General features: G+C 38.0%; 2 pseudogenes; both read left to right on the forward strand.

The window, feature by feature from the left end:
* The first annotated feature begins 2568 nt into the window (after positions 1–2568).
* On the forward strand, positions 2569–2687 carry LOC120606075 (uncharacterized; annotated as a pseudogene).
* A 6706-nt stretch (positions 2688–9393) lies between these two features.
* On the forward strand, positions 9394–9511 carry LOC120606073 (uncharacterized; annotated as a pseudogene).
* Positions 9512–12050: the final 2539 nt, after the last annotated feature.

Genomic DNA, 12050 nt, shown 5'->3' on the forward strand with positions numbered 1-12050 from the left:
TCACTGATACATAGAATTCTACAAAATGGAGTCTCTTATCCCAAACACCTATCTTAAGTATTCATTTTATGATGATAAACCGAAATGGAACCCCACACAATGGAGCCTAGAATTCCTGACCACCTATCTTAAGCATCCATTTAATAACAACCATTTGGATGGTCGTGGTGCTTCAAAATGGGACTAATAATATCATATACTTACTGGTACAATGTCACTTCCATGGAATTCCTGCCAAAAATACAGGACTGCAGTCTGAAGACTGTTGAGCATCAGACAAACCCAAACCAAGGAACATTCTACACAATATTTGACATGTGCCCTTCAAAAATGTCAATATTATCAAATTCAAAGAAAGTCTAAGAACTGTTCTGGATTAAAGGAGCCTGAAGAGATATGTTAACTAAACATAATGCATGATCTTAAATTTTCTTTTACTACGCATATAGATAATATTATTATGATGATTGTCAAAAAAGGAATGAGGTAACTCGATTTAAGATGGTATAAAAGATAAAGGCTGTACACGCCTCCTCTAGTGACCACACCAAAATTATAACAAAACTACAGAGCCGCCAGTACGTGGAGTCACCAGAGGACTGGCTGAACAAATCTCTACAACTAGGTCACCTCAAATAACAGGTCCTCTTGAAATGATAGGAGGGGCAGAGACACAAAATGGCCTGATCCCACAACCATGTGTGGCAATCAGAAATTGGGAGGGCTATCTTGGCTGAAGAGCCACCAACCCCACCTAGGAGCAAGGGATCCCAGCCACACACTGGGCTGCCCAGCTCATGGTTCCAGTGCCAAGAAGGGAACTTTCTATAACCTCTGGCTGTGAAAAAGTGGAGGCTGAGTGATACAGAGAACTGTGGGCTGTGGAGACATTCCTCTTAAAAAGCCCACATCTGGCCTTACACACTGATGGAGTCACTTTCTCTGAGCTCCAGTGCTGGGGTAGCTGCTTGATGGGCACCAGGCACATACTGGGAGGGACTGAAATGTTGGGCTTCAGGGCAAGGACTGGAGGGGTGGCTGGCTACAGGACAGAGGTGGAGGCAGAAGCCATCGTTCCTTTACTGAGCCCTTCTTGTTCCCAGGCTGCAGACGTAGCTGCCATCAACCTGGATAACACAGGTCGCTCTGCCTAGGGGATTTCCTGAGATGCCAGCTTTCTCAACTTGTGGGCCCACACAAGCTGCTTCCAGTGATTTATTCCATACAAATGGGCTGTCTTGGCTCCTGCTGTAAACTTTCCTAAAATCTCTCAAAGGCTCAAAAAATCCTAAAATAACAGCATCTGGACTCAGCATGTTCTGTATCTCTTACTGAGCAGCTCCAAGCCCCATACCAGTGGCTGCTGCCTTGTTTCTGACTTGGCCCCTAGAGGTACCAATAAGCCAGGCATAGGTGGAAGCCATATGTGGATAGCTTGGTGACTCTTACCAGGTGGCCCTGGAGGTGCACAGACTGTGGCTGAACTTGGCCTGAAGGTGGACCCCTCTTGAGTCTTTGTCAAGGAGCTTCATAGTACATCTACTAAATAAAGCCACTCTACTAAGACTGGGAGACTTAGGAGCCCTACCTACTACATAGAAACAAACACAGGGAGGCAGCCAAATTGGGGAGACAGAGAAGCATGTCCCACTTGAAAGGAGAAAACAAATCTCCAGAAAAAGAACTCCACAGAATGGAGATAAGCAATTAGCCAGATGTGGAATTCAGAACACTGATTATAAGGATGCTCAAGGAACTTAGGGAAAGAGTACATGAACTAGGTAAAAACTTTAATAAAGACATAAAAATTATAAAATGGAGATGGAAAACATATAGGGATCCAGTTAGAAACAAAGAATACAATATATGAGATGAGGAGTACCGTAGAGGGAATCAACAGATTAGATGAAATGGAGGATCGAATCAGCAACATAGAGGAGAGGAGTAGCAGAGGAAATCCAATCAGAATAGTCACAAGAAGAAAAAATATCCAAACAAATGAGGATAGTTTAAGAAGCCTATGGGACAACATCAAGCATAACAATATTCACATCATAGGGGTACCAGAAAGAGAAGAGAGAGAGCAAGAAAATGAAAACCTATTTGAAGAAATGATGCCAGAAAACTGCCTTAACCTGGTGAAGGAAATAGATGTACAAGCCCAGGAAGTTCAGAGAGTCCCAAACAAGATGAACTGAAAGAAGCCCACACCAAGACACTTCATAATTAAAATGGCAAAGCTTAAAGACTAAGACAGAATCTTAAAAGCAGCAAGAGAAAGGCAATCAGTTTCCTACATGGGAGCTCCCATAAGAATATCAGCCAATTTTTCTCGACAGACTTTGCAGGCCAGTTGGACTTGGCACAAAATATTTAAAGTGATGAAAACCCAGGATCCACAACCAAGATTACTTTATCCAGGAAAGTTATCATTTAGAATAGAAGGACAGATTAAGAGCTTCTCAGACAAAAATAAGTTAAAGGCGTTCATCACCACCATTATAGAAAATGTTAGCGGAACTTCTTTAAGAAAAAGAAAAAAGCATGTATCAAAAATATAAATAAAGACTCTATGGCCATGCCACCCTGAACAAGCCCGGTCCCATCTGATCGCAGAAGCTAAGCAGGGTCGGGCCTGGGTAGTACTTGGATAGGAGACCGCCTAGGAAGACCAGATGCTATGGGCATAAAAACATTAAAAAATTCAAAAATAAGGGGAATTGTAAGCTGACAAGGTCCTTGCAATCTGTGAGGTCAACCAAGGGTTGCTTCGCCTAAAATATATATATATGAATAAAGAATGGCAATAACTACGTATCTATCAATGAGCACTTCAAACGAAAAATCAAAAGATACAGTGGCTGAATGGATAAGAAAACAAGACCCTTACATAGGCTGCCTACAAGAGACTCACTTCACATTAAAAGACACACACTAACTAAAAGGAAGGAAATGGAAAAAGATATTTCTTGATCGACCTAGATGGTATTGTGCTGAATGTAGTAAGTCAGATAGAAGAAGACAAATGACATATGATTGCACGTATGTGTGGAATCTAAAGAACAAACAAACAAACAAACAGAAACAAACTCATAGATACAGAGAACATTTTGAGGGATACCAGATGAAAAGGGAGTTGGGGGAATGGTGAAAAGGGGGAAGGAATCAAGAAGTATAAGTTGGTAGTTAAAAATAATCATGGAGATAGAAGGAATACATTCGATAACATTGGTGTTAGAGGGTCCCTAGTGTTGTTGGGGTGATCGCTTTATGAGTTACATAAATGTCTGATCACTATGGTGTACACATGAAACTAATACAGTATTGTATACCAACAATAACTGAAAAATAAAAAGTTATTATTACTTGAAAAAATAAGGATGAGTTCTATACATTCGATAATAGTATTATATCAATGGTAGTTTCCTGATTCTGATTATTGTACTGTGGTTATATGAGGAAAATGTCCTTGTTTTTAGTGAATGCTGATGATTGAGAGGTAAAGAGTTACCATATCTACAATGCAACTTACTGTCAAATGATTCTGAAAACACACACAGAAGAGGAGAGAAAACCGCATAATGAAAAAAGTAAACATGGTAAAATGTTAACTTTTGGGGCATCCACTTATCAATTTTTCTTTAAATCTGATGTGATGTCAAAATTAAAAGTTAAAAAACAGTTTCACACAAAGCCCACTAGTACAAGGAAGAAAAAAAGAAGAAAATCCATCACCAAATTTTGTCAGAGAGTCAGACTTTAAAAAGCACTGCAGCTGAGGTGACGACTCACAGATTTAGAGCCCACATTGGCCTAGAAACCTCAGCAAGAGGAATTTAGTCTAAAGTGGTCCTATATAAATTATACCATAAAGCCCAGGCAGAAGCAACCACATATATGCTCTGAGGATTTTTGCCTCAATGTCCATAAGGAAAACTGGTCTGTGATATTTCTTTTAACACCCTGTCCAGATTTGCCAGACATGTTGGTTTCTTCCCAACTCCCAGTCTTATTAAGAACAACACCATCTTTTTACTCTCTAAGTTCCAAAACTTTTGCCTTCTTAGGAATCGTAAAAATGCTATGTCTTCCCCAAGCCATGCCTGTGCAGCAAGTACTGTCCCCATCCCCTGCTGGGCTGCTCCTCCATGCCCTTTCCTCCTGTGATAACTCCTGTTATTATATCTCAGATAGAACATCACTTCCTCAAAGAAGCCTTCCTGAACTCTCCCTGCCCGCTTTGTTTAGTCTCCTTAGACTGTGCTTGTATAGAGCACTACATTGTTCTTCTTTACATGAGTTACACTTCTGTTTCTGCATTTACTTATGAAATTATTTGATTAAAATCTGTCCCTTTCACAACTGAATAATAAATTACACAAGTTCGGACCACATGTTATAAAATTTAGTTGTCCTGGTATTCTCAGCGTTTTGTTCTCAAAATGCATGGAAAACTGAATTGAAAGTTGAAACAAAAAATAATCATATATAACACAAACAAGAAATGTTAATCCTACATTGTCAATCCTACATTGACTATAGATGCAGCAACCAGAAAAAGTAGAAAATTATAAATCACATACTTCCTTATGAATTAATGTTCACCTGAAATGTATAAAAATATTTAATATTAGAAAGTCAGATAACAAAGTATTTGCAATGCAGAAAACAATAATAGTTTTAACATAAACACATGTAATAAAATTTAAGTCATTGATGGGAAGAGAATAGAGTAAATTTTCAGTCACAGAGAATAGAAGGATACTGCCCACATGTAATAAAAATAGCTAGGTTGAACCTAGTGTTGATCCAAGATCCATCATTAATCCCTAAAAAGCAAAACCAACTCACAAGAAGTAGAAAGTGGAAATTATTCCTGCTGTTATAATTATTTAACATTGTTTCTAATAATTCCTAATAAATGCCATAAGACAAGAAAAGTAAATGAGGTAATAATCCTCAAAACCCAAGAACAAAATTGTTCACTATCAGCTACAAATTGATTACCTGCTTGCAACACTGAAAAAGTCCATTTAAACACAATTAGAATTAATCAGTTTTTTATGTCTTTGCAAACAATCATTAGGAAAGGTAAGAGGGGAAAAAGGTCGATTCGCAATTGTAATGACATCACAGATAACACCCGGCACATAGTGGGTGTTAGTACATATTTGTTAAATTGAAGAGTATGTATAACCTCATAGAAACCAACTGATGATCAGCCTGGGTGGAGAAGTAGGTACTTTGCTGGAGCAAAGGTTCTCTGTTATAGCATGCATCAGAGTCACCTGGAGGGCTTGATAATGCCCTTGTTGGGCCCCATTCCGAGAGTTTCTGTCAGCAAGTCTTGAGTGGGGACTTAGAATCTGCATTGCCATCAAGCTCCTCAGGGGTACTGATGCTGCTGCTCCAGGAACGACACTTTGAGAACTACTATACTCAGGAAGGACAAGGAAGCTATTAGCAGATGTGTTGGAAACTCTTCACCCAGGAGGGAGGACCAATTTCTACTGACATTGAGCAAGATACTGGTTCTAGAATGATACTAGATTCTATCAGAGCTGGCGGTGACAGAAAACCACTGTAATGGAATCTAAGAAGACATAAATAACCAGAGAAATAAATTCTAGAGATTAAAAAAATAAATTGTTATGAAACATTATCAACTGCATTACCTCCTTCCCTCTCCACCTTTTTAATTCTTCGTTTCATACACAGTACTCAGTAGGACTGCGAGTCACTCCACTGGCATTGCTTAAAGGAATGTTTGCACAACCTCTTTCTCCTCTGAGTGTTGGATGCTGAAGAAAGACTTTCTCAGGGAATGGTGGGGAGATAAAACCTGTCACAAAGCCATGTCTGTGAGAGGCACAGGTGTAGTCTCCTCTTGGTCAGGTGTCGCTGAACTATGGGCAGGGATGCTAGAGAAGTATTATGGTTTCTCAAGCCCCAGTGGAATAATTTATCATCATTTCTCATTAAATAAATTGTTCCTCTGCTATTCTACTCATGAAGTCATTCAGCTCCTTTGAGGAAATGAGCTAATTGCAGAACTGAACGTGTTTGCTAATTCTGTTTCCAGGTAGGCAGCTTTGGAGCCAGATGGATCTCTCTGCTCCCCATGGACACTTCCTTCTTGGATGAGTTTTCATCACTATTGATTTGGCTTTGAGAAAAAGAAGTTCCTCCTCAGGAATGTATCTGTGCTCCAAAAACCCATTTCCCTATAGCCATAGTACTTAGATTCTCAAAGTAACACAGAAGAAAATAGAAATGCATCTGTCTCAGTGAATCCCTTGTGACTGTGTCAGAAGTGGATAGGCAATGTGGTGCTGAACACGCTGTGAAGATAAAGTCATGTTTCAAGATAGGGAGAGTCAACCATGTAAAATGATAATACATGGGTCAAATATAATACAGGCTGAATAGTAAGTCTTGGATTTAGAGACATAGAAAACAGTAGATGAATTATGGTAGAGAGATGGAAGCAGTCTATTTATAGGGGGCTTAGGAGTGACTTAGCCATGAGGAAATTGACCTCATAAGTGTAGAACACTATCAAGAACTTTGGTTGTGAAGAGAAAAAACAAGAGGAAGAACTATAAGATTTTTTTTTCATTTCGGACATGAGAAAATATTTAAATGGCAAAAAGAAATGCTCCAGTAGATGGCAGAATATTAAAGATATAGTCTATGATTTACCACAAAAACCTGAGTTCTGTAATACATCTTTAAATCAATGAATTATTTATTTTATAAAATATTTATTCTTAATTCTAAGTGAAATGTATCATTCTTTCATTAGCTGATTGAATTAGAGCAGTAAAATCAAAGTTGGACGTATTCATACAAGGCGAGTAATTAAAAGCAATTTCTCATTGCCAAGTATAATATCATTAAATGAACAGCTTTCTACCACATGTATATCACTTAAAACCTCAGTGATAATCCAACACTGAGGTATAATTCAACAGTCATTGCAACTATAAATACAAGACTTTGAATATTACATAGGCAATTTCTTCATCCTTTGTAGTAGATAGACTTAGGGAGCAACAACTCTATTATGGCAAGATTCAAAAATAGACATACAAAAACATGCTCAAGGTCACTAATCATCAGAGCAATGCAAATTAATACCACAATGAGCTATCACCTCACACCTGTCAGAATAGCTATCATCAATACATCTAAAAACAACAAATGTTGGCAAGGATATTGAGAAAAGGGAACCCTCATACACTGTTGGTGGGATTGCATGTTGGTACAGCCACTATGGAAAACAGTCTGGAGGTTCCTCAAAAAATTAAAACTGGATATACCTTTTGACCCAGCAATTGCACTTCTGGGTATTTATCCAAAGAAAACCAAAACAATAATTCGTAAAGATACGTGTACCCCTATGTTCATGGCAGCACAATTAACAATAGCTAAGATATAGAAGCAACCTAAATGTCCATCAATAAATGATTGATAAAGAAGTTATGTTTTGTGTATATAATGGAATATTACTCAGCCATTAGAAAAATAAAATCCTAGAGCAAACAGCTTCAGTCTTAATCAGAAGTCACAAGTAACATTAGTAATGAAAGTGTTGGTTCTCCACTCTAGATATCAACTTCATAAATTTTTAAAATTTTATTCCAAAAAGTCAAAAATGCAGTCATTTTCATTTGGAAGAGTCTATAATCAAAAACTAATCTTTTCGAGGAGGGGAAAAAAATGGCGTAGATGATAGAGGCTCTGGTTCTTCCCTCTAGTGAACAAATCAAAGTTGTGACTGAAACAAGGAGCAAGCAGTAAGGAAAATCACCTGAGATCTAGAAGAAGAAGCTAAACAACTAGGGAGAAATTCAAGAAAGCACCCTGCAATGGCAGAAGGTAGGACAGGGTGAGGATACGGGGCTGCCGAGTCTGAGCAGCTGAGTGAGACCGAGGCAGTGGCAGTGGTAGACGCCTCTTAAAGGAACCGTATCCACAAGCGGATTTTCCCGGTGACGGACCTGCTCGCTCTGAGCACCAGTGCCGATTTGGATGCATGCAGGGGGGCACCAGAAACTTACAAGGAGACATTGTCAGAGGGCCAAGGCCAGACTGCTCTGTACAGAAGTGCCAGCGGTATTCAGTGTTCCCTATTGAGTCCTCTCCCCTCCCAGGTAAGAGCTCGACATAGCAAAGACCTCAACAAACGATAACAGAGGTCACTCCACCTAGAGGATTCCCTGAAACCCCACTGCCTCATACTAGTGATCCCACCCCGCCACATCCAGGTATATCCTCAGCCAATCAGGTGCTCCTTGCTGAGCAGCACCTAGACTCACACTAGAGCCAGCTGGCCTCGTTTCCCGGTGTGGCCTTTTGAGGCAACTATAAGCACAGCATCTGTGGATTGCTTCCTGAATCTTAACAGTTGGTCCCGGAGGGGCAGAGGCTGGGCTAAATTTGGCTTGCAGCTGAACCCCTCTCAGGACTGTGCCACTGGACACCTACTTCACAAATCCACACTAATAAGACTGAGAGACTTAGGAATTTTATTTAGTTCATAGAAACAGACATTGAAAGGCAGCCAAAAGGGAAGACAAAGAAGCAGAAACCATATGAGAAAACAGAACAGAGATTCAAGTAATCTAACAGATGCAGAGTTCAAAACACTGGTTGTAAAGATGCTCAATGAACTTTTAGGAAGTGTAGATAAATTCAGTGAGAACTTCAACACAGAGATAAAAAAACATAAAAATGGAAGTGGAAATTATCAAAGGGAACCAGTCTGAAATGAAGAACACATTATTTGAGATGAAAAGTATATTAAACGTAATTTTAAAAAGTGAATTAAGTAAAGCATGAAATGACCAATCTGAAGGACAAGAAAGTCAAGGACACTCAATCAGAATGGCAAGAGATAAGATGCCAAGACTATAAAAATAATTTAAGTAGTATATGAGACATTAATAAGGGTCCAAATATCTGTCTGATCAGCATATCTGAAGAAAATCAAAATGTTGAACAGCTGTTTGAAGAAATAATGATGGAAAACTTCCCTAATCTGGTGAAGGAAATGGACGTAAAACCCCAGGAAGCTCAGAGAATTCCCAAACTCTGGGATCCAAAGAGGCCCTCAGCAAGACACAGTTTAATTAAAATGCCAAAGGTTAAATACAAGGAAAGAATATTAAAAGTAGCAAGAGAAAAACAGATAGTAACCTACAAGGGAACATCCATAAGACTGGCAGCTAGTTTCTCAAAAGAAACTATTCAAGACAGAAGGGCTTGGCACAAAATATGGGACTTGATGAAGACCAAGGATCTACAACCAAGAATTTATCCAGCAAAGCTATCATTAGAGTTGAAGGACAGATAAAGAAAGAGCTTCCCAGACAAAAATAAGCTAAAGGAGTCTACAGCCATGCCACCCTGGACATGTCCGATCCCATCTGATTCGGAAGCTAAGCAGGGTTGAGCCTGGCTAGTACTTGGATGGGAGAACACCTAAGAAGACCAGGTGCTGTAGGTGGGGGAAAAAAATAAACTAAAGGAATTTATCACCACCAAGCCAGTATTGCAGTAAATTTTGAAGGGACTTCTTTAAGAAGAAAAGAACACATATTAAAAACAGGAATAAAGAACAGTAACAACAACATCCCTATCAATAAGTACTTCAAATGGAAAAGAATTAAGTGCTCCAACAGAAAGATATAGTGGCTGAAAGGATAAGAAAATTAGACCCCTACAAATGATGACTACAAGAGACTCACTTCAGATTAAAAGACACACAGAGACTAAAAGGAAAGAGATGGAAAAAGATATTGTTTTGATGGACCTAGAAGGTATTTAAGTCAGACAGAGAAAGATAAACACTATATGATTTCATGAAATCTAAGGAATAAAAAAAAAACTAATAAAAAACAGACTCACATACATAGTGGACAATTTGGTGATGGACAGAGGGATGGGGGTTTGGGGGCCTGGGAGATTGGAGTGAAGGGTTAAAGAAGTACAAATGAGGAGCAGATGGATGTTCACAGAGATGGAGAGCGTGGCATAGGGAATGCAGTTAGCATTAATACGATGGATAGGAGGAGGGTCAGGGAGGGAGGGAGGGAGCAATTGGAGGGATCGTTTTATGAACTATATAGATGTCTAACCAATGTACTGTATACTTGAAACTAATTAAAATACATAAATTATAAACAAAAAAATGAGAAAAAATGAAATCCTACCAGTTACAATGACATGGATGGACTTAGAGGTGAAATAAGTCAGAGAAAAATAAATACAATATGATATCACTTATATGCAGAATTTAAGGAACAAAAAGAACAAACTAATCAAAAACAGACTCACAAATATAGAGAATAATCTGGTTATGGCCAGAGAGGAAGAGGGTTGGGAGACTGGGAGAATAGAGTGAAGGGTTAAAGAAGTACAAATTATTAGTTGATAGATGGTCACAAGGATAGGGAGCATGGCATAGGGAATGCAGTTAGCATTAATATAATGGCTAGGTGGAGAGCCAGAGGAGAGAAAGAGCAATTACGGGGATCGTTTTATAAACTACATAAATGTCTAACCAATGTACTGTATACTTGAAACTAATAAAATAAAATTTAAAAAAAATCTACGCCATGAGTTCATATTTTGTGACTATGAATTGAACTCATTTCTTAGTAAGTCTGGAAATTCTTTGAAATAAAGTTTATCAAAACATTAATTGGACAGGGTCTCTTATACTACAACACTCAGTAAAAGTACTTGTAGTTTTTAAAAATTTGAATCAATTGTTCTCTGATATTCTGAGAAAGGTCTTTATTCTGTGAACAACTGGGCAATTGTTCAATGGCTTAATTGAACCTTTCATCTTTAAAAATATCCTTTTTGTTAGAGAGGTTGTGGAGGAAAAGAAACCCTCAGACACTGCTGGTGGGAATGTAAACTGGCACAGCCACTATGGAAAACGGCATGGAGGTTCCTCAAAAAATTAAGAATAGAATTACCATATGACTCAGCAATCTCTCTTCTGGGTATCCATCCCCAAAATTTGAAAACATTTATCCACAAAGATATATGCACCCCGATGTTCACTGCGGCATTATTCACGGTGGCCAAGACATGGAAAAAACCAAAGTGCCCTTCAATAGATGATTGAATAAAGTTGTGGTACATATATATATTATGGACTATTACTCAGCCATAAGAAAAAGTGAAACACTGACATTTGTGACAACATAAATGGATCTTGAGATTATCATGTTAAGTGAAATAAATCGGGCAAAAAAAGTTGAGAACCATATGATTTCACTCATATGTGGGATGTAAAACTGAAAGCGAAAAGTGAACAACACAAATGAACAGAGACTCATAGACACAGACAACAGTTTAGTGGTTACCAGAGGGAAAGGGGGAAGGATAAAAGTAGATAATGGTAAAGGGGGTCAAATATATGGTGATAGAAGAAAATTTAACTTTGGGTGGTAAACACACAATGCAATATAAATATATATATATATATATATATATATATATATATATATATATATATATATGTCATATTATTGAATTGCACACTTGAAACCAATAATAATTTCATTAACCAATGTCATTTCAATAAATTTAAAAAATAAAACTGTAAAATAAAACTCTTATATGAAGTTCCTCAGGTAGTCAAATTTATAAAGACAGAAAGTATAATGGTGGTTGCTGGGGCTTGGGGCGGGGAGAAAATAGAGAATGTTTAGTAGGGACAGAGTTTCAGCTGGGGAAGATGAAAAGAGTTCTAGAGATAAATAGTGGCGGTGGCTGTACAACAGTGTGAATATGCTTAATATAGTTTTTAGACTATACACTAAAACGGTAAAAATGGTAACTTTTATGTTATATTTTATGTATATTATTTGTATATATTTTATGGCTATTTTACCACAATACACACAAAAAAAGGCAGGTTAAAAGAAAGAACTTTTGCTGGATATAAATCATCCTATTTCGGATGACAAAATTGATCATTTTTTTGACTAGTAGCAGGAAACTTACCAAATTCATAAATTATTTTTTAA

Source organism: Pteropus medius, unplaced genomic scaffold, assembly GCF_902729225.1.
Source record: "Pteropus medius unplaced genomic scaffold, Ma_sr-lr_union100, whole genome shotgun sequence".
NCBI classification, from domain to species: Eukaryota; Metazoa; Chordata; class Mammalia; order Chiroptera; family Pteropodidae; genus Pteropus; species Pteropus medius.